Source organism: Copadichromis virginalis, linkage group LG7 (assembly GCF_057382275.1).
Source record: "Copadichromis virginalis isolate Kocher_CV1m ecotype Utaka linkage group LG7, C_Virginalis_male_GT1.1, whole genome shotgun sequence".
Lineage (NCBI taxonomy): Eukaryota > Metazoa > Chordata > Actinopteri > Cichliformes > Cichlidae > Copadichromis > Copadichromis virginalis.
The window spans coordinates 64,627,927-64,646,645 of record NC_140624.1 but is presented as its reverse complement, the minus strand read 5'-3'; the positions used below and the strand labels follow the sequence as shown (position 1 = coordinate 64,646,645).

Genomic DNA, 18,719 nt, shown 5'->3' with positions numbered 1-18,719 from the left:
GTCACAGCCCCTCCCTCTAGGGAGATGACAGTCCAGCAGAGCCCGAGGGGATGAAACCTGAGATAGGCAGAGCTTAGTAGTAAACAACAACTCCTTTATGAGGCAGAGGCGGCTGTCTGCCGCATTCGAAGATCTCATAGAGACACAAAGATTTTTTTTTTCTGGTTAGGGCAGTGGCTCCTAAAAGTGAGGTCAGGATAAGCCCTCTGGGGCTTTGTGCATAATAGAAAGCCAAAGAAGTTTAATCCCAATACTTGTTCTTTTAAAGTTATGAAGATTTAGAGTGACTAGCCTTCATAAATCCTGCTCCATTCGGTCTGTAACGTTAAACCAACACAAAGCAGCATTAACTTCAAGCCTCTGATAATGTTAAATTAGCCTAAATGTCAAGCCTGTGCTTGCTTGTCTTTTTAGTGGTTTGCCCCAGCTGTTGCTGTTCCTGCATGGAGTCCATCAATCTGTCAAGCATTTCCCCTTCAGTTCGCTAGCATTAATGGCACAGACGTAGCATTACTAAAAATGTGTAACAGGTTGTTCTTTCGGGGTTTTTAAAAAACACAACCCGTGCAACTACATATTATGTTTTATTATATGTGGACACCTCATTTGTAAATGACTAAGTGGGAAAAGGTTGTTAATCATCTTACAAATATATGTGTCAGTCTCTGCTCTGTGGTGCAAGAGCTGTGCGTCTTGATTTATAGTGTTTTTATTAGAATTTTACTTAGCATTGATTAGCAATTATGGGTATTTGTGCATTATAGCTGTACGTGGATTTTAAGGATGGCCCTAAGTTATAACTTTTCAAAATTCTTTGGTTCAAACATGTCCAAAAACACTACTTGCGTGATGGCTACATCCATCTTTTATTTACTGTGGACGCAGACTTTTGTAGTTGCGTGAGTACTCAGTCTGTTAGGTGAAATATTGCGTTTAAACTTAACTGCAGACCATTAAACACGAATACTCAAACCTAGGCTTGCATAACAGCAGACGAAAGTTACACACGTCACGTTTTTATTGATTATAAATCAGATTTAAAAAATATTTCTAGGTTGTGGTTGACTAACTTTTTGAGTCTCTGAATTCCTGCCACAAAGCTCCCATCCAAAGTGTTTTTCTCTTTCTTTTAGCGTCACCTTATCTGATTAGTTGTCAGCCCCGCACAGCAGACTGTGTTTTATCTCGACCCTCCTCCTCCTCTTCCTGAATAGAGTTTGGGCGCTCCACTCTTTTGTTGTTGAACGCAGCCTGTACAGTCCGGCCCCTTCCCCTTCCCCCTCGCTCTCTTTCTCTTTCTTTTTTTTCTCTCTCTCCACCCATCCTCCCATCTCTCACTCACTCTATTTCATCCATCCAGGGTGACGCCAGTCCCTCTCACCCCGCCCCGTTCAACTCAGTCCGCTGCGTTCATTTCATTCCTGCTCCCATTCCGCGCATATTTCGCATCCTTGGAGAGACGCTGCGTATTTTACGCACTCAGCGCGCCCGATCCTTCCTCAAACCAAAACCGAGAGGAGACTCTGGAGTTGGCGGAGGGCTTCCCGCTGCTGTAGCGACTCCGATCCGGTGAAAAGTGTGGGAATTAATCCATAAAGAGGCGTATGAATCGAGGTAAGTTCCCTAGGAGGAGTCCCCCCCTCCCTCCCTTCGCTCTCTTCAGCCTGTAGCCTGAAAGCCCCCGGACGTTTCGCTTGTTTCTAAAATCCTGAAGTGGTCACTGAAGCTCAAATTAAAACAGTTTCGGCGACACTGGAATACAAATCGCCACAAATACACCTATTCTACACGCTGAACAAGTCTAACAAGCTTATTAATACTGCGCCGTGTTGAGCTTCAAAGCGAGGGATGTCGCTTTCACTACAGTTTTATTCCCCTTCCTTCCGACACCAGAAAACAAACCTTGTTTCCTAACACTTCTTTCTGTCGTAAGCTAAAAATCACGTGTTTTCTGTTTTTAAAAACGGGAATGTGTCCACGGGAGATTGAGAGATTGTGGATGAAAAGCTTTTCGCAGCAGCGCTGGGAGGCAGCTTAACAAAGCTGGGAGTGAATGGGGGACTTGTTGCATCGGCGGGGTTTTCTCTTTTCCTACACAGGCAGGCAGGCAGGCAGGCAGGCAGGCCCCAGTCACAGAAACAGGCCATAGGCTGATAACATGCACACAGCCAGTGTTTACCCAGTGGACAGAACACATTACACGCTCACTCTCAGCACCATCACACAGCCCGTTTGGGAGATCTGTTAACGCATTTACTTCTTATTCCACCTTTATAGAAAATGACTTTTATGAAGAGCTTTAAAGCTCTTCTTTATATATGTATATATATATATATATATATATATATATATATATATATATATATATATATATATATATATATATAAGTCTAAATGGAGATCTGTGATGCTGACACTCCTTCCACTCCACGCGTCTGTCAGTTTGGAGTAAAAGCTGCCTGCAAAAATTAAACACATCACAAATCACAAGTGTCCTTGTTCTCCAGCAGCTCCTCACATGAGCCTATGTAGTTGTGTTCTGTACTTCCTTTTTAATATTGATCAAAGGACTGCTCCTGTCCTCTATGGCTGGAGATGTGTGGCAAAGCAGGGCCAAACCACAATGTAATTATTGGAGAAAATTACAGCCTGTAGGATGAAACATAGTAGATGCATTAATTCTGTTACAGTAATCCTTCTGTTAGATGTCGGGAGGGCGATGTTGGATAAAAGGATTATATTTCAGAGAATATTAGTTTGGGCTTCTTTTTGAATAGAGTTGATGCGGCTAAATGAAATTGGGGATATTGGAGATGAATGTTTTGTTAATGTGAAGTTGTGCAACAAGTCCAGTAATTACAATGGAATCAGTGAGGAATGTAACTTGTAGCTGTTTCCATTATCAGTGTAATTTTCTAATTCTTGTCTCTTTTGTTTTTGTTTTTTTTTAAAGATGTCTGGTGCTCTATTTCCCCACGTCACTGAATGTATCGTTTTGTTCATGAAATATATAAAAAACAAGGAGGGAAAGACTATTCTGCATATTCTGCCTTTTAAAATGGTCCAAATGATGAAGTAACACCTGACATTGTCGATCAAGCGGTGAATTTCATCACTGCCCCAGTTTCAGAACAGCCAGTGCCAAAAAAAGTGTGGGATGCATTTAAGTGTTTTTTAAAATGATCCGGAAAACAAAAGAGTTTTTCTGCAGAGGTATTCCAAATATTTCATTCCACCTTTTTAAAAGTGTGTGAACCATTACTTTGTTCAGGCTCTGTTTTGGCAGATGTGCAAATTATAACATTGGAATCATTAATGAAATGTGGATTTCTCCAAGTGGAGCAGGTTACTTTTAAAACCTGTCTTTAAGAGGGCGAATCTGAATGTGGATGCAAATTGCGTTTTCTATTCACGCTCATCCCCCCTTTAAAGTTTCCAACAGTGACAAATCAGGCCGGCCTGAATGTGTAACAGAGTAAGGTGTGTGTGTGTGTGTGTGTGTCATTGTCTTTGCCGTGTCTAGGCCCGCAAGTGTACAAAGCTTTGTCAGTCGCTCTGGGCAAACAGCCTCCACTTTCCTCCCCTCTCCCCCTCACTCACCCGTGCCTCTCCTTCTCCAGTCCGTTGACATCTGTTTTGAGTGCTCCGTGCACCTGTAGAGACCAGGGGTGTGTGTGTGTGTGTGTGTGTGTGTGTGAGTGAGGGGGAGAGGGAGGGGAGGAGGAGAATAAAGGGAGGTGCAGAATGCAAATCCAGGCGTTTGTTCGGGGCCTAAGCAACGCAGACTGACTGACTAACGACCATTTGGTGTGTGTGTGTGTGTGTGTGTGTGTACACACACATTTGTGGATGTGTGTGTTTGCCTCTTGCTGTCCAGGCCAGGCAGCCCCATTGTTGAAGCAGCAACAGGCGTTGGTGGATGAGGACGCACCATATGGCCTCTGTGTGCTTTAGTCACAACCGCTGTGTATGTGTGCATGTTTGTGTGTGTGTGTGTGTGTGTTTTCATCTACTTCACCAATGCTGCTGCAATATGGTGGAGTTTGGAGTGGCGCTGCTCGCTGCCGTCCTCCTTGTTGTTTCATCTGTCGACTCATTTCTAAACAGGAGGACAAAATCCGGCACACAGATTTTTGTGGAACTGGGATTAGGAGGAGTAATCTTCGTGGCAAATGAAATGATGTCTTGTGACGTCCCACTTGTTTCGTTTATAATTTCAAATGTAGTTGTAGTTCTTTTTTTTTTTGCCAGTGCAAGTTGTCATTTTGGCTGAATCAACAGGTGATACAGTAAATCCTGCAAATGAACGGATGCTGCTGGCTTGCAAGATGTTTGCTCTGCTCTTTTTTCTTTTTTTTTTAAAATTTCTCTTTTTTAAAAAAAAAAAAAGACACAATCTTCCTTTTAATTCTCACGATAAATTAATTCCTCCAGTGTCACTGCAGTCCAGTTTTTCAGCTTCCTGGTTTTTCATCGAGCAGTTTCTGTTGTTGTTGTAGTGCATTCTGTTCTGATGTCCCAATATTTAGCATGCAGCACGATACGCAAAGATAAACTCTGCCAAGAGGGGAAAAACTGTAAAAGAAAGAAGGGAAGGGGGGGGTGGCTGGGTGGGTGGGGGTCCGGGCTTGTATGTAATGAAATTTAGGGAGCTGAGCCGGTTTATTAGAGCAGCAAAGCTGTGTGTGTGTGTGTGAGTGTGTGTGCTGAGGGAGGGCAAAGGGGTTAGATGGGGAAAGAGAGGGTGGTTTTGGGGGTGAGGTTGTGAGGGTGCAGGCTTTGTTTAGGAGATGGGGGAACAATAGGCATCCTCCTGGGTGGGGTGGGGGAGTAGGGTGGAATAGGGGATGCTGGTGTGCAAGGGAGCCGGATGGGGGGTGGTGGTGGTGGCTGGATTGTGGCTGCAGGAGGCTGGCGGAGCCTGTGCTGGCTTGCCTGACTGCCCGAGCTCCTCGTCTTTCAGTGTGTCTCTCACATCCACACAGATGTGACTGTATCTGAAAATGTGTCTCTTTCGTTGTTTGTATCTGTGCCAATAATCACTTAAGTCACACAACAACACTGTTGTTGCACTTTGAAGATGATAAGAATGCTGTTACCGAACGTGTGATTCTGCAACATGTTGTAAGATACGGCAACATGTCTCTATTAGAAGCAAACAAGCAAAAATAAAACAAAATAGCCCATAAAAGCACATTCATACCCACAAGACGTGAAACCAGCTTTACATGGCTTTACTTTTTGCAGTATAATAAGCTAGTGATGCACTCATTGTGACATTCTGATGCTAATAACAGTTTTTTTCTTTTTACTTAAATTTAGTTTTTATTATTTGTAATTATCAATTTTTTCTATCTAAACTAATATAGCCCCATTTAAATGAAACAAAAAAACTATTTCACTGTTTTGATTCCTAAACATTTCACATCCCAAACCTGATGTGCCACAACAGCTAAATATTTCCCAGCAATATCAGTAAATGGTATGTCATTAGCTGATATTAGTCAACGATATCGTGTGATACATCGGGACACAGATACGTGATTTTGGGTCCTGTGCATTCTGGTGTATGCTTGAGTGGATCCTGAAAACATGGAGGTCAATTAACACCTTTGGGCTCTGTGCTGTTTTCCTTGAGTTTGTAGCTGAGCAGTTTTTTAAGCGATATGAGGCACACTGTCCTTCCAGAGGAGGGAAGAGTCACCGGGGAGTGTTGTTGCTATGGGGTCCTGTGTTTTCTCTCTAACATTGTTTAGGTGGTCATCAGCAAAACATCAAGATTTGCTGGCATTGCAATTTTCTGCAGTGCAATCACTTCACCTGTCATGGGCATAATTGCTGTGGCTGATCAGTGTACACTGATCATAATCCATGTACATTTTTTTTTACTGAACATACAAAGGCAGGCATGGATTAACCCTAATCCCTAACTTAAAAAACTCAATGAAGATCTCCACTGAAAAAAGTGACTTGGCTTAATCCTTGTCGCGGGAGCTGAGCCATTGTGTGAATAAACTGCAGAATGGAGCTCGTGTATAAAGACGCTGATGTCTTTGATATTCCCTTTGAGTCACGTGATCTTATTTTATTTGTAAAGCTTTTATGTTTTTGTTTTTCTTCTGCAAAAACGGAAATAAATAACTAGATAAAAATAGAATTTTTGCACATTACTTTTAAAGCTACATTTAACCTATACTGAAAATACCACCGAGAACAGTAAGTTCACATATTTTATTTCGAAAGTAAGAACAGAAATAAATACTGTAAGCAGGATCTCAGCCTTTCGGGGGTTTTGAGCACCAAGCAGAGGAATGGATGAGTCCAACCATCCCACTGTGGGAAGTCTGAATCAACCCTCACATTTCCTGACCTCAGCAGGAAGTGAAAAGGAAGTCTAGATTTCAACTACTACTTATGTATTTTCCCGGCTGGAAGAATTGACACGATAAACACTCCACAGAGTGGGCCAACTGCTCGCTCTGCTCTCTGAAAACTCCCACAGTGGAAAAATGTTTCCCTGCTGTTGTGCTCACGACCTCGGTTTTTGTGTTCAGCAGGCCTGATGGTGATTACTCACTGTTGTTTGTTCTGATAAGTCTATTTCTCTTTTTCTTTGAACTTATATCCTTTTTATGGTAATTCAGCTAACACTGGTTTGTGTTTTAGATTTGCTATTAGCATTAGTGAACAGCAGCAGAAAATAGCACAAAAAAGAATCCTGTGGCCTTTTCATTTTTAAAAGATGAAATTATATTTTCTCCTCTTGCACATTTAAAGCTAAGCAATTTATAATTAAAACCTGGCTTTTAATTTTACTGTCTCAATATTTTTTTTATTTTTAGCCTTGACATGTAGCACCTAGCCAATTAGCCTAGCTAATGCTCGCAACCTCAAGCTAGATAATGCTAACGTTCAAATCATAAATTGAATTTGGAATGATCATCGACTTGAATTCCTTACTTGGAAAGTTGGAGAATCTCCAAGTTAAGAGTCCAAGATGGCGGCATTGAATTAGACTTCAGTAAAGCTATAAAACTTTTAGTTTGTACAGCCACTGTCATGTATTGTGACTCGCTAAATACTCCGTGACGCAGGCTTTATCTGACGTGCTGTAGCTGTGTTTTTCTGTGCAAAACAACAAGTTTCACGGTGTATTGTTAACGAGACCTGAGTGGTGCGAACTCCATTTTTTACTTTTATGACATTTCTGCTGGAACGCGCTAACTCGGGAATAAAGTAATTTCCCAGTTCTGACTTCCAAGGGACACTTAGAAGTCATAGTATGACTACATGTAAATTTAATCTTTTTGTGCAGTTTATGTTATTATGTAAGTTTCAGTATAGCATTACATAGAAGTGGAAGGAGAGATAGGGAATGACATACAACAAACATCCATAAATAAAGCTACCAGCGCAAGGCTAGCTTACCTACCATGGGCTCTGAGCTTGTTACAGTAGCTCAGAAATGTCACAAATGAAGACTTTCAAACCAGTGCTTTGTTCTGCCTTACTTAATGTTGATCGCACAATGTCAGCTCTCCAGGCTGTATTTTGAAGCCTCAACATTAGAGATTTAGCTGCTGCTATGTTCCCATATTTGTATATAGTGAAATTAAGTGTAGCAGCAAGTCATAATAACAGTTGCCTCAAGGCGCATTATACTGTATAGTAAAGACACTTGGAGTATTAGAGGGGAAACGACAATCAGATGATTTCCTGTAAGCAGAACTTGGCAAGAGAAAAGAAACTTCTGGCACACCCAACCTCAGTGAAGGGCAAACACCTGCCATGACTGGTGTGGGGTGGAAAAAGGAAAGCGTAGGGAGACGACACAAAACCAAAACTAGTTTAAAACTCAGTTCGAGCAACAGAGACTATTGAAATGCTAGAATCTCAAATTTTACAAATTATTTTTTAGATCGTTCAAGTTGTCCTTAACTAGTTTTTTTGTTTACAAAGTTAAACTCTGGGAGGGACAGACGACCCTCTGAGAGCACAATAAAATGACAAAAATCATTCAAATAAAAGTTACCCTAAAAAATGATTGATGATTATACTTACTTTCAGAGATATGAGTTAATGGCACATTATAGTAGATTTTCAGTGAGTAAACAATTGAGCTGATTCAACATAAAGCAGCATTTTTTAAAAATTTAATTATTCCGCTGTTGATTTGTCCCCCGGATCACCTTAAAGACCATTTGTTCTGATCCTTTGTGGTCTGTGATAAAGTCCAGCTGGAGTTTCAGCTTAGGAGAGAGGAATCCAAAACAAACAAACAAATGAAACAGTGCTGACAAAGCACTATATTTAAATAAGGGGTGCGCAGCCGCCACAATCTCTGCCTCTTTACCTGCTACTGTCTAAATAAAGCAGTACCCAAGTTTTAATGGACCACAGATGGAAAACACAGTTCAGGGGCTAATTCGTTTTGTACGTGTGTTTTGAGGAGAGCGGAGCTCGTGTTGGCTTAAGAGGATGTAATCGTGGCAACGAGATGGGTAGATGGAGGTCACTGTACTCTTTTTCGCATCCATGCAGCCGTACGCTGTTCCTTTACTAGGTGTGGGTTAAGACTCACAGATGCACGCACATGCAGCACACGTGGTGTCTGCCTCGGCACAACGCTCCTGTGTTCACACTTATTAAACGGTGTTGTATTGCTGTAACCTCCCCAGGCCTCCCTTTCCTCTGGTGGAGGATATTGTCTCCTGCGTGTGTGTCTGTGTGACGTGTGACCCCACCCCCCTCATCCTCCAATTTCCCTCCACCCTCCCAAGGAAGAGACTGGATAATGACTCTGTCTGACTCAGCAAAAAAACCAACCTAAAGCTGGTGGATGAGGAATAACGGTAAGGACGGCGAGCAGAGAGGAGAGCTGCTAGCTGAACCTTTTACCGTCATATTTCAGGAGGAAATAAGCACTTCACTGTATCAGTGTGCAATCTGTGACCAATTACTGCGTGTGTGCATAAATGGTAATGCCTCCGTGAGAAGAGATGGTGAAATAATGAGGAGCGCATGCTGTGAATCACAGCCTCTTCACCACTCATAAAGCAACTTTCTCTGTCTTACTCAAGTGCGTATTAGTGCCGAGAAAGAATAAAAGATGCTTTGCAGGTTTCTTTTCACTGATGCAGCTTTATTATTCAGCCTGATGAATATGTCTTTGTTTTGTTTTTTTTACAAAATGAAATCGGGTCAGAAATAATCAGAAGAACTGGAGACGTGGATAAAGGTTTTTTTTTCAGTCTGTCTTCAGCAGAATGAACTTATCAGTAATGGATTAATTGAAATCGTGACCAAATTATATCAAAAAGTCTGAACTCGGACACGTGCATCAATGCCAAGTCAAAAATCACATGTGACGGAGTAGAAAACTGATTAAAGTCTACATTAGAAATGGAACCAAGAATAATCGGCTTGGTCTGAATGGAAGGCATTTGTAGGGTCTCATATGGATTATCCATAAAAGTAGGTAGCCACTAGTGAAACCAAACAAAACACCTTTCCAGCTTCAGATCACGTGAGAAACGCTGCTGAATATTGTTAGTATAATGAATTTAATTAGTACGATACTGATTTCTGTTGATTGCTGTTCAATGCAGGGTATCTAATGCTGCCGTTCTTACAAATATCTTAGATGAAATTTTATATCCTGTCTTCTGCGCCGTGGTCATTTCAGCCGTTTGATATTAGGGTTTCGTTCACTACAACTTTCTTATTTGTGTCTTATGGGAGTGGACGAGCACAAAGGACAAGATCCCTATCAAAGCAGTCATACTGTGATATTGTCATACCAACGCATTCTCACCCTTGGGTGCTACAAAATACAGTTCTGGCAAGTAATGTCATTACACCTCTCTTTTGGTGTCGGTTCCTTGATGCACCAGCTACAGCTGTGTGTGTATGTATTTCTATAGATGTATAAAGGTGCTGCTTTTGTGACCTACAGAGGCTGTACTAAGAGGCTGTGCAGATGGGAGTTCATCAACCATGAGTTTGCGGTTTGTGTCCTTATCTGACTCTTGTGTTTTTGCACTTTTTTTCCCCCACTCGCTGATTATTTTTTCAGTTTATTTTTTTTTATCACTTTTTACTTTGACTAACACTCCGTGGTTGGGGTTAGTCAAAGTAATGGAATGATCCTAGTTTGGGTAGGATAACCCCCTCCTAAATGGATGCCTTTGTAGACAAAGGCACACCAGCAGTGTTAATTGTAACCTCTGGAATGAGAGTGGGCTGGTCATACTTTCTAAACTGCAAGAGAGTTGGTGTAAAAAGGGAAAAAAGCAGAGTTTTGTATTCATGTGGTCAGTATGTGTATTCAGTTCAAATCCACTCAGTTTAATTATCAAGTTCTTGGATTGGAGTTCCAGTGACGTCCATCAGTGCTGGAAAAAATCCTTTCTCCCTGTAAGTTTTTCAGTTGAATTCAGTTTTATTCATATAGCTCCAAATTACAACTACAGTTGCCCAGTTGCTTAAGGGCTTTGTATTGTAAGGTAAAGACGCCGCAATAATACAGAGAAAACAGAGAATTGTTGGCTGACACAACAATCAGATCACTCCCTATGAGCAAGCGCTTTGGTGACAGTGGGAAGGAAAAACTCCCATTCAACAGGAAGAAACCTCCAGCAGAACCAGGCTCAAGTGGGGATGGCCATCTCATGCAACTAGTTGGGAATGAGTGGTGGAAGATGAGACGAAGACATGCTGTTTAGTTAGTTGACTGCTGATCACGTTATTTCACTCGATTTGTTAGTGTTTGGCACTAGTGTACAATATATCGCAGTAACATTTAATATTATTTTATGCCATCAGTACATTAAGGTAGGAATGTACCTGCTTAAGCAGGTGCTGCTCAAGCCAGAAGTAGACAAACGCTTGCATCCTTGAAAGGTTTTATGTGTAGTTTATCCTTTTTGACCCTTAACCCTTTACAGCCGATTGGAGCGGGCACGCTCCATTTTGCGTAACTATTTTTAAATCCCGGTAGCTCTGCAACCGCGTAAGCTAGCGCAATAATTTTTTTTGCATATGAAACCGGAGGAGTTGTACTTACATCTGATGCCATCAGCTTGTCCTAGGTCACAGTTTCCTTCCACATATAGCTTTGCAAAAACTGCATAAAAATCACTTGCAGCAACAAAAACATGATATTCCAGAAACACGCTTCGCCGATCCGATCAGCTGTTTGTAACACTTCCTACGTCCATCAGCGCGAACTATCACATGACCGCATGACCTGCCCGAAACCGGAAGTGACGTCATTTTGCGGAAATGTAGTTTTTTTACGATCGGGGCCTTATGAGCCTATACTTGTGTTTTAAAAAGTTATGTTTGAGTTTATGACTTTCTGTGTCGTTTCTGGGATGCTTAGGACTCATATTGCACTGCTGGAAATAGTTTATTTTGATGCATATGCTGTTATTTTGCAAATTTGCATTATAATATTTATTTTCGTTTTTCCTGCAGTGTATAAAAATTGGTGTATTTCAAAAATAAAACTATGAAGACACTCAAAATAAATTTCCTGTGTTGGGAAACTAGTTTGTGCAACTTTTTTGTATTTACAGTTTTGAGGGATAAGCCTCTTAAATTTCTCTAACTAGAAATATATGTTAAAAAAACAAAAACGATTTTCAATTTTTTTTGTAGTTTATTGCACTTTTTTGCAATTTATGTAATTACTATGCACCTAATGCAGACATATTATTAAAATTTAGGCTGTAATGGTTGTATTGATGTATAGCAACTTGAAATGCTCCCAAAAATGGCTCCACAGCATGTAAAAATATAATATAAGCTCTGGCGGACTTGGTTCTATGGTAGGTCTTAAAGGGTTAAAGACATCCAGTCTCTAAACCTTCGATGCCCTGGATAATAGATGTATGAGTTAAGACTTTCTGTTCTGTGTATTTGTGTTTGAATGGCGATTCTTTTTTTAACATTTTAAAGGTTTCAACCCTTGGTTTCAGTTCTTTAACTCTTAACATGGGCTGTTTATCTGCGTGGAAACAATGCCTCCTATTCATTGCCTGCTTTCGTTCCTTGGATGTCCATATGTCTGCATGTTCGCAGCAGATATCTGCTTGTAGAGATTAGGATGACCTTCACTCTAATGTGTGAAAAGCAAAGTAAATCTGGTTGATTAGAAGTATAAAATGCACAATGTTCTGTGCTCATTGCATGAATGGCATGTGCTCAGTGTTAAGGAAAGAAGGGGGAACCAAAAAACTCATAGTGAACTATTCCCAGTACATTTGAGATGCCATATATTAACGGTTGTAACACAGTCACAGTCTGTTATTCTGGAAGGTTCTGGACCAAACCTTTGAATATGTGACTGTCTTCCCTCTCTTCTATAGTTATGGTTTTATGCTTGTCTCTCTGTGTTTTGTCCTTTAAAAAAAATCTTTGTTTTTTTCTGTTCTCTTGCCTCTTGCCCCCACCCACCCCCACCCCAGCCAGTTGTGGCAGATGGCCGACCCTCCCTGATCCTGGTTCTACCCGAACTTCCTGTTAAAATATAGTTTTTCCTTCCCACTCTGTCACCCAGTGCTTGCTCCTAGGGGACTGAGTCTGTAAATTAAAGTTCAAGCTTTGAAAGTAGTGCAGCACACACAATGTAGATGTTTTTTTTTTCACAGTAAACACTTAAATTTTGAGATTATTTTTAATTGTAGTATTCTTTTTTAATAATTAGAAAAAGAAGACTTATAGCGCTGTGGTGCAATGTTCCTATCTGTTAACTTTTATTTATAAGAAATCTCCAAATGACTTACATTTTTCAAATACTTGATTCTGAGACAAACAAAAACAAACAATCAAGCAGACCCCCCCCCCCCCCAAACATTCTTTGGACTCATTTACATATTTAACTATTTGTAGCAGTGCTTTACATAGTATTTATGTTTATTTTTACAGAGCATGGGGTATGTTTTAAATGGACCTAAGCACATACATGACCACAAACAGTTACAAAACTTTGTGTAAATCCTCTTTGACACACAAACAGTTTTAGAAGAATCATTTCCAAATATTTTCCTCACGTGTAACAGTAGTAGCCACTGCGACCTGACCTGACGTCACTGAACTGGAGTTATTTGTTTTTGTTGACCAGAAGTGCTTGGCATGTGGGACAACCCCTCCATTAGCCTGTTGTTTGGGATATGTGCGTTCACCAAAATGCTAATGCACCCTCAACTATGGTCACTTCTGATCACATGGTAGCAGCCAATATATAACCGTTAGCGTCCACTAATAAAAGGGTGTATCAATGGTAACATCCATCCTTTATATACAGTCTATGAAGCCTACTTTAGCAGGCAATGCTCTGGATTTTTACACAAGGACAATAATTCCCCATCACACAGATTAGAGGACAGGCAGGTAAAGGAATGCCTAAAGTCTGAACAGATTGTGAAATATTCATTGGCATTTGCACATCTGTTGGATGAGTGCTAGGAAAGTTCAGTACTGCAGCCCCCGGTCTTTGTAACATCCATGTTGTAGCAAATCCCACCTCAGATGTTGCAAAGTCCTTATATTCAAAGGTTTAATTTACTAGAGTAGTAGATATGTGCATGCATTAGTAAGAGAAAATAGAACTACATTTTTCTCTTTTTCAGAATTGTTCCTATAGTGATGACCAGGGTGGAAGTCAGGGACGGACGGCACATCAGCTCGGCCCAGAATCACACATTTAAATACATTCTGACTGCTTGAATAACATGAGGTGTACTTGAATGATTTTTACCTTGGGACCTCTGTAGTGGAGGCTATTAACATAGGAAGATGAATGAAGCACCCCCGAGTCTGCTTAGATATTGAATGCTTTAGTCACACTTGCATACTTGTAAAGAATGAATATTGTGCCATATGGTCCTTGAAGTAAAATAGCAATATTAAAATAAGCAGAGTACAAGAAATGTCATCCCTGATGGTGAATAATTCTCTTTGGGCCATATGGGCTACAACATTAAAACATGGCTAAACATTATAAAGTGGAACAATGTTTGCTTTGAGGATTATGGGAAAATCCTCTTTTTATAAAAAACGGTGTGTGTGTGTGTGTGTGTGTGTGTGTGTGTGTGTGTGTGTGTGTGTGTGTGTGTGTGCAAATGTTGGAAGCAGTTGAAACAGATGCCGTTGAGTGGTCCAACAGAAGAATGAGTGAAAGGAACTGCCTAGGCTGGGATAAAACATTCAACTTGTATAGCAACACGACCTCCTGCTGATGCACACATACAAGCACAATTACACACACAAACAGGTTTCTTCTGATAATGCAGACAATCGCACGCCAGTAAAAGCTTCCATCTTCATTATAACCTCCATAAACGTTGCATATTTGCAAACACACGCATGTAGCAGGCCTGTGGAAGAGCTGTGAGAATCAAGTGAAAGTGGAAGAAAGGCGACACACGGGGAAAACATGAGAGTCCGAGGCAGCTGCAGGATTGTGGCTGTATGCCCCGTGTGTGTTCTCCTGAGGGCTGGCACTGACACTATGAAGCCTGCTGTCCTGGCTCGAGTGGCCCGGGCCTGCCTGGTGACAGAGAGACACGCAGGGAGGGGGGGGTGCCCGGGGTGCAGAAGAGTCGCCCAGTAGTCAGAGTTGATTGTTGTGTGACTAATGTCTCTCTCCAGCGTCCATCTGCTACTGGGCCCCTTTCATGGCTCACATGAGCCTAACTGTAGTTCTTATTCTTTAACCTCTCCTCTTCATCAAAACCTTCGTCCACACAAACATCAATGTTAATATCAAACTACTGGATTCCCTGAGATACAGTGGCTGTATTTAGGAAGATTAAGAATCTCAAATGGGTTATTTATTGTGACAAATATAACAAAGTTTTTACAGTGAAAAAGATTTTTTTCCCTTTCTGCAATTTCTGAGCAAGTTTATATTTTAGTCCGAGATAATGGATGCACAGTGATGAAACCAGAAGTTCTTCACGGAGCTTTACACCAAGTTCGAGGTCAGTTTGCAGCCGAGAACCAAACCCAGAGAACCTTTCATGTAGAGATTAAATTATCCTCTAAATACAAATACTTAGAATTTTACTTTTAAAAGACTTAAAGTTGGGGTGTGCCATTGTTACTTACACACTGTGCCGTCTTACATGGAACTTACAAATCTCACAGGCCTTATTCACCACTGCACGGTCTATGTTTGGCTTTTAATGGCTGGCTTTGTCCTTCTGTAGACTCACATTTCTTATATTCTTATTTAGAGGCTATTCTTGGTCTACTTACTGACCTACAGCACATTCTTCTCCTTCTTACCCATAAAGCCCACACCGAACTTTGAAAATAGACTTTCTGATTTGCAGATCTCTCTGGTGCAAAATCATGTAAATCTCACATCTCGGTAAATAAATATAAAGTTATTTTTACTGACTTTGACACAGTTGCTTCATTCTGCAAATGATATGAACAGTGCTGCATCTGTTGGGCATGTTGGCAGTATAATGTTAGCTTTGTTGTTCTACCTGGCGGCTATTACGTATTCGTGTTTAATACCACGTAATCCCTACACACCGGGATATACTTTGCATAATTTTCTCATGTATTCCACCACAGTAGATGATGCAATCTCATGATGTGGTTGAAGTGCACACTAGTGTTTTTCCCCCCCCCCAACATCAACCAAAGTAAAACATGCATCCATCCAGGACATCATATCATCACCCAGGTTTACCAAAAAGAGGAAACTTCACAAACTGAGGATTCATCACAAAGTGCAAACGTGTCTCCTGAACTGGAAGGCCAGATTAGATTCAGTGAAACCTAGATGGCAGGAGGACACAAGTCTAGAAAAGGCTTGGAGTGGCTCATGATCTGAAGCATTTGTTTATGATTGTGGTTTGTTAAACTACAGTTGAGCCCCGTGTACAAAAACGGCTTGCGAGGACTCGCGAAGATGGAAAAATTTGGAGAATCTCATATCGTTTCAGCCTTTATGCCATTTTAACCAGTTAACAGCTGGTGGATGAAGCTCCAGTTTATGCAAACGTGATCTTGTCAGTTTGGGTTTTTTTTGCCTTATGCAAAAATTCCTCTCATTAGAACATTTGCATGGTTTCTTTATGCTGATGAGTGTACCGTAATGGAGTAATTCGTGTGAGATCGGAACCACAGTCTGTCTTCCTGTAATGCTGACGAGTACAAGCTTTTAGCAATAATTTAAGTACATTTTTACTTGAATGGGTATTTACACTATGAACCCCAAGAATGAGGTTCACAGACCTCATGTGCAGAGAAGTGAAATATAGCAAGTATTTATTCAGGCTGAGCTTGGTATTTAAAGCCTGTTGCACAGTGATAAAAGTGGTAGTGTTGAGTGTTTAGATGCAATAGAGGTTATAAATGTAGCTGTGAGAATTAAAACGCCTTTGAATTTAAGCGTAGGTGGTCTATTGTCATCACTTCAGCATAGGGTCTTTAAAGAGGTCAAATGTTTTCTGAAGAGCTCTCCAGAAAAATGCAGAAATATTTTCAGATGAAGAAGAAATTCCACATTTCTGTAACACGTCTTAAACCTACTGGTTTGAGAGCTTCATCTCCAGTCTTTTTTTTCCTGGGTGAATCTTTGAATGCAGGAATGCTTTTATGCTGAAATATTATTTAAACTTTCCTTTTTAACCAAGGTTATGGGGAACAAAGAGCTCAGTGACTACACGGAGGTAGCAGACGCTGATACATTTTATTAGGGTGTCAGAATGGGGCGAAACAGTTTGAATACGCTGCTTAGAGATTGTAATGATATTTGATTACTGACAGCTCTGAAGCACCTTTATTTTATTTTATTTTTGATCTCCTGTCCTAAGCAATGGGTCGGTCTTCTGATTATTTATTTTTGTAAAGAAGATATTTCAGTTTGACCATTGGAAGTTAATCCTCTGCTAACAGTTCACCTGTGGAGTCCTTCAGGTCTCTGTTCATGCCGCAAATCTCAGAAAGTTCAGTTTTCTATGTGTGTGACTAAAGGCAGACACGTGAACACCCCATAGCTCACGGTCGGTTCACTAGTGGACGTACACTCAACAAAAATATAAACGCAACACCTTTGTTACTGCTCCCATTCCCCATGGGATGGACGTAGAGACCTAAAATTCATTCCAGATACACAATATAACCATCCCTCCCAAACAGCGGTCACAAATCAGTCCAAATGTGTGGTAGTGGGCACATCTGCTATATTGAGATAATCCATCCCACCTCACAGGTGTGCCACATCAGGATGCTGATCTGACATCATGAGTAGTGCACAGGTGTACCTCAGACTGCCCACAACAAAAGGCCACCCTGGAATGTGCAGTTTTGTCTCACAGCAAAATGCCACAGATGCCACAAGCAATGAGGGAGCGTGCAATTGGCATGCTGACAGCAGGAATGTCAACCAGATCTGTCGCCCGTGCATTGAATGTTCATTTCTCAACCATAAGCCGTCTCCACAGGCGTTTCAGAGAATATGGCAGCACATCCAACCGGCCTCACAACCGCAGACCTCGTGTAACCACACCAGCCCAGGACCTCCACATCCAGCAGGTTCACCTCCAAGATCGTCTGAGACCAGCCACCCAGACAGCTGCTGGAACAATTGGTTTGCACAACCAAACAATTTCTGCACAAACTGTCAGAAACCGTCTCAGGGACGCTCAACTGCATGCCCGTCGTCCTCATCGGGGTCTTGACCTGACTCCAGCTCGTCGCCGTAACAGACTTGTGTGGGCAAATGCTCACATTCGATGGCGTCTGGCACGTTGGAGAGGTGTGCGCTTCACGGATGAATCATGGTTCACATTGTTCAGGGCAGATGGCAGCTGAGAATGTCCCAGTTCTTGCATGGCCAGCATACTCACCGGACATGTCACCCATTGAGCATGTTCGGGATGTGCTTGACCGGCGTATACGACAGCGTGTACCAGTTCCCACGAATATCCAACAACCTCGCACAGCCATTGAAGTGGAGTGGACCAACATTCCACAGGCCACAATTGACAATCTGATAGACTCCATGCGACGATGTATTGCACTGCATGAGGCAAATGGTGGTCACACCAGATACTGACCGGTTCTGGGTCCCCAGACCCCCAATAGCGCAAAAAAACTGCACATTCCAGGGTGGCCTTTTGTTGTGGGCAGTCTGAGGTACACCTGTGCACTACTCATGATGTCAGATCAGCATCCTGATGTGGCACACCTGTGAGGTGGGATGGATTATCTCAATATAGCAGATGTGCCCACTACCACACATTTGGACTGATTTGTGACCACTGTTTGGGAGGGATGGTTATATTGTGTATCTGGAATGAATTTTAGGTCTCTACGTCCATCCCATGGGGAATGGGAGCAGTAACAAAGGTGTTGCGTTTATTATTATTATTATTATTATATTTTTGTTGAGTGTATGAGTGCTTAGGCGACCCACTAAGGCGCCGTGTCATACATCAGCTGTTGTCTTCACCTCCTGTTGGTGTTTGTAAATTTCACCTGATACTCATTTTGCATCGCTAATGGTTATTTCGACTGTGCTAAACTTCACTGAGATTCCACAATCTCTGGTCACCACGTTGCTGCTTGTCTCTTCCTTTTTCTAAGCCCCTTTACGGTCCTTTCTTGTAAGAACTATAAAAGAACACAAATAAGAGAATCCAGGTTTCATCTTAAATAAGAAAGTTAATTTTGTCTTTTGTCTTTAATTTTGT

General features: G+C 41.4%; 1 protein-coding gene across 1 annotated transcript in view; it reads left to right on the top strand.

The window, feature by feature from the left end:
- The first annotated feature begins 1,401 nt into the window (after positions 1–1,401).
- The window catches only part of tead1a (TEA domain family member 1a), a 50,130-nt gene continuing 32,812 nt past the window's right edge, over positions 1,402–18,719 (top strand). The window contains exon 1 of the mRNA XM_085464742.1: positions 1,402–1,614. The gene's annotated coding sequence lies outside the window, so the exon portion shown is untranslated. The remainder of the gene's footprint in view (positions 1,615–18,719) is intronic.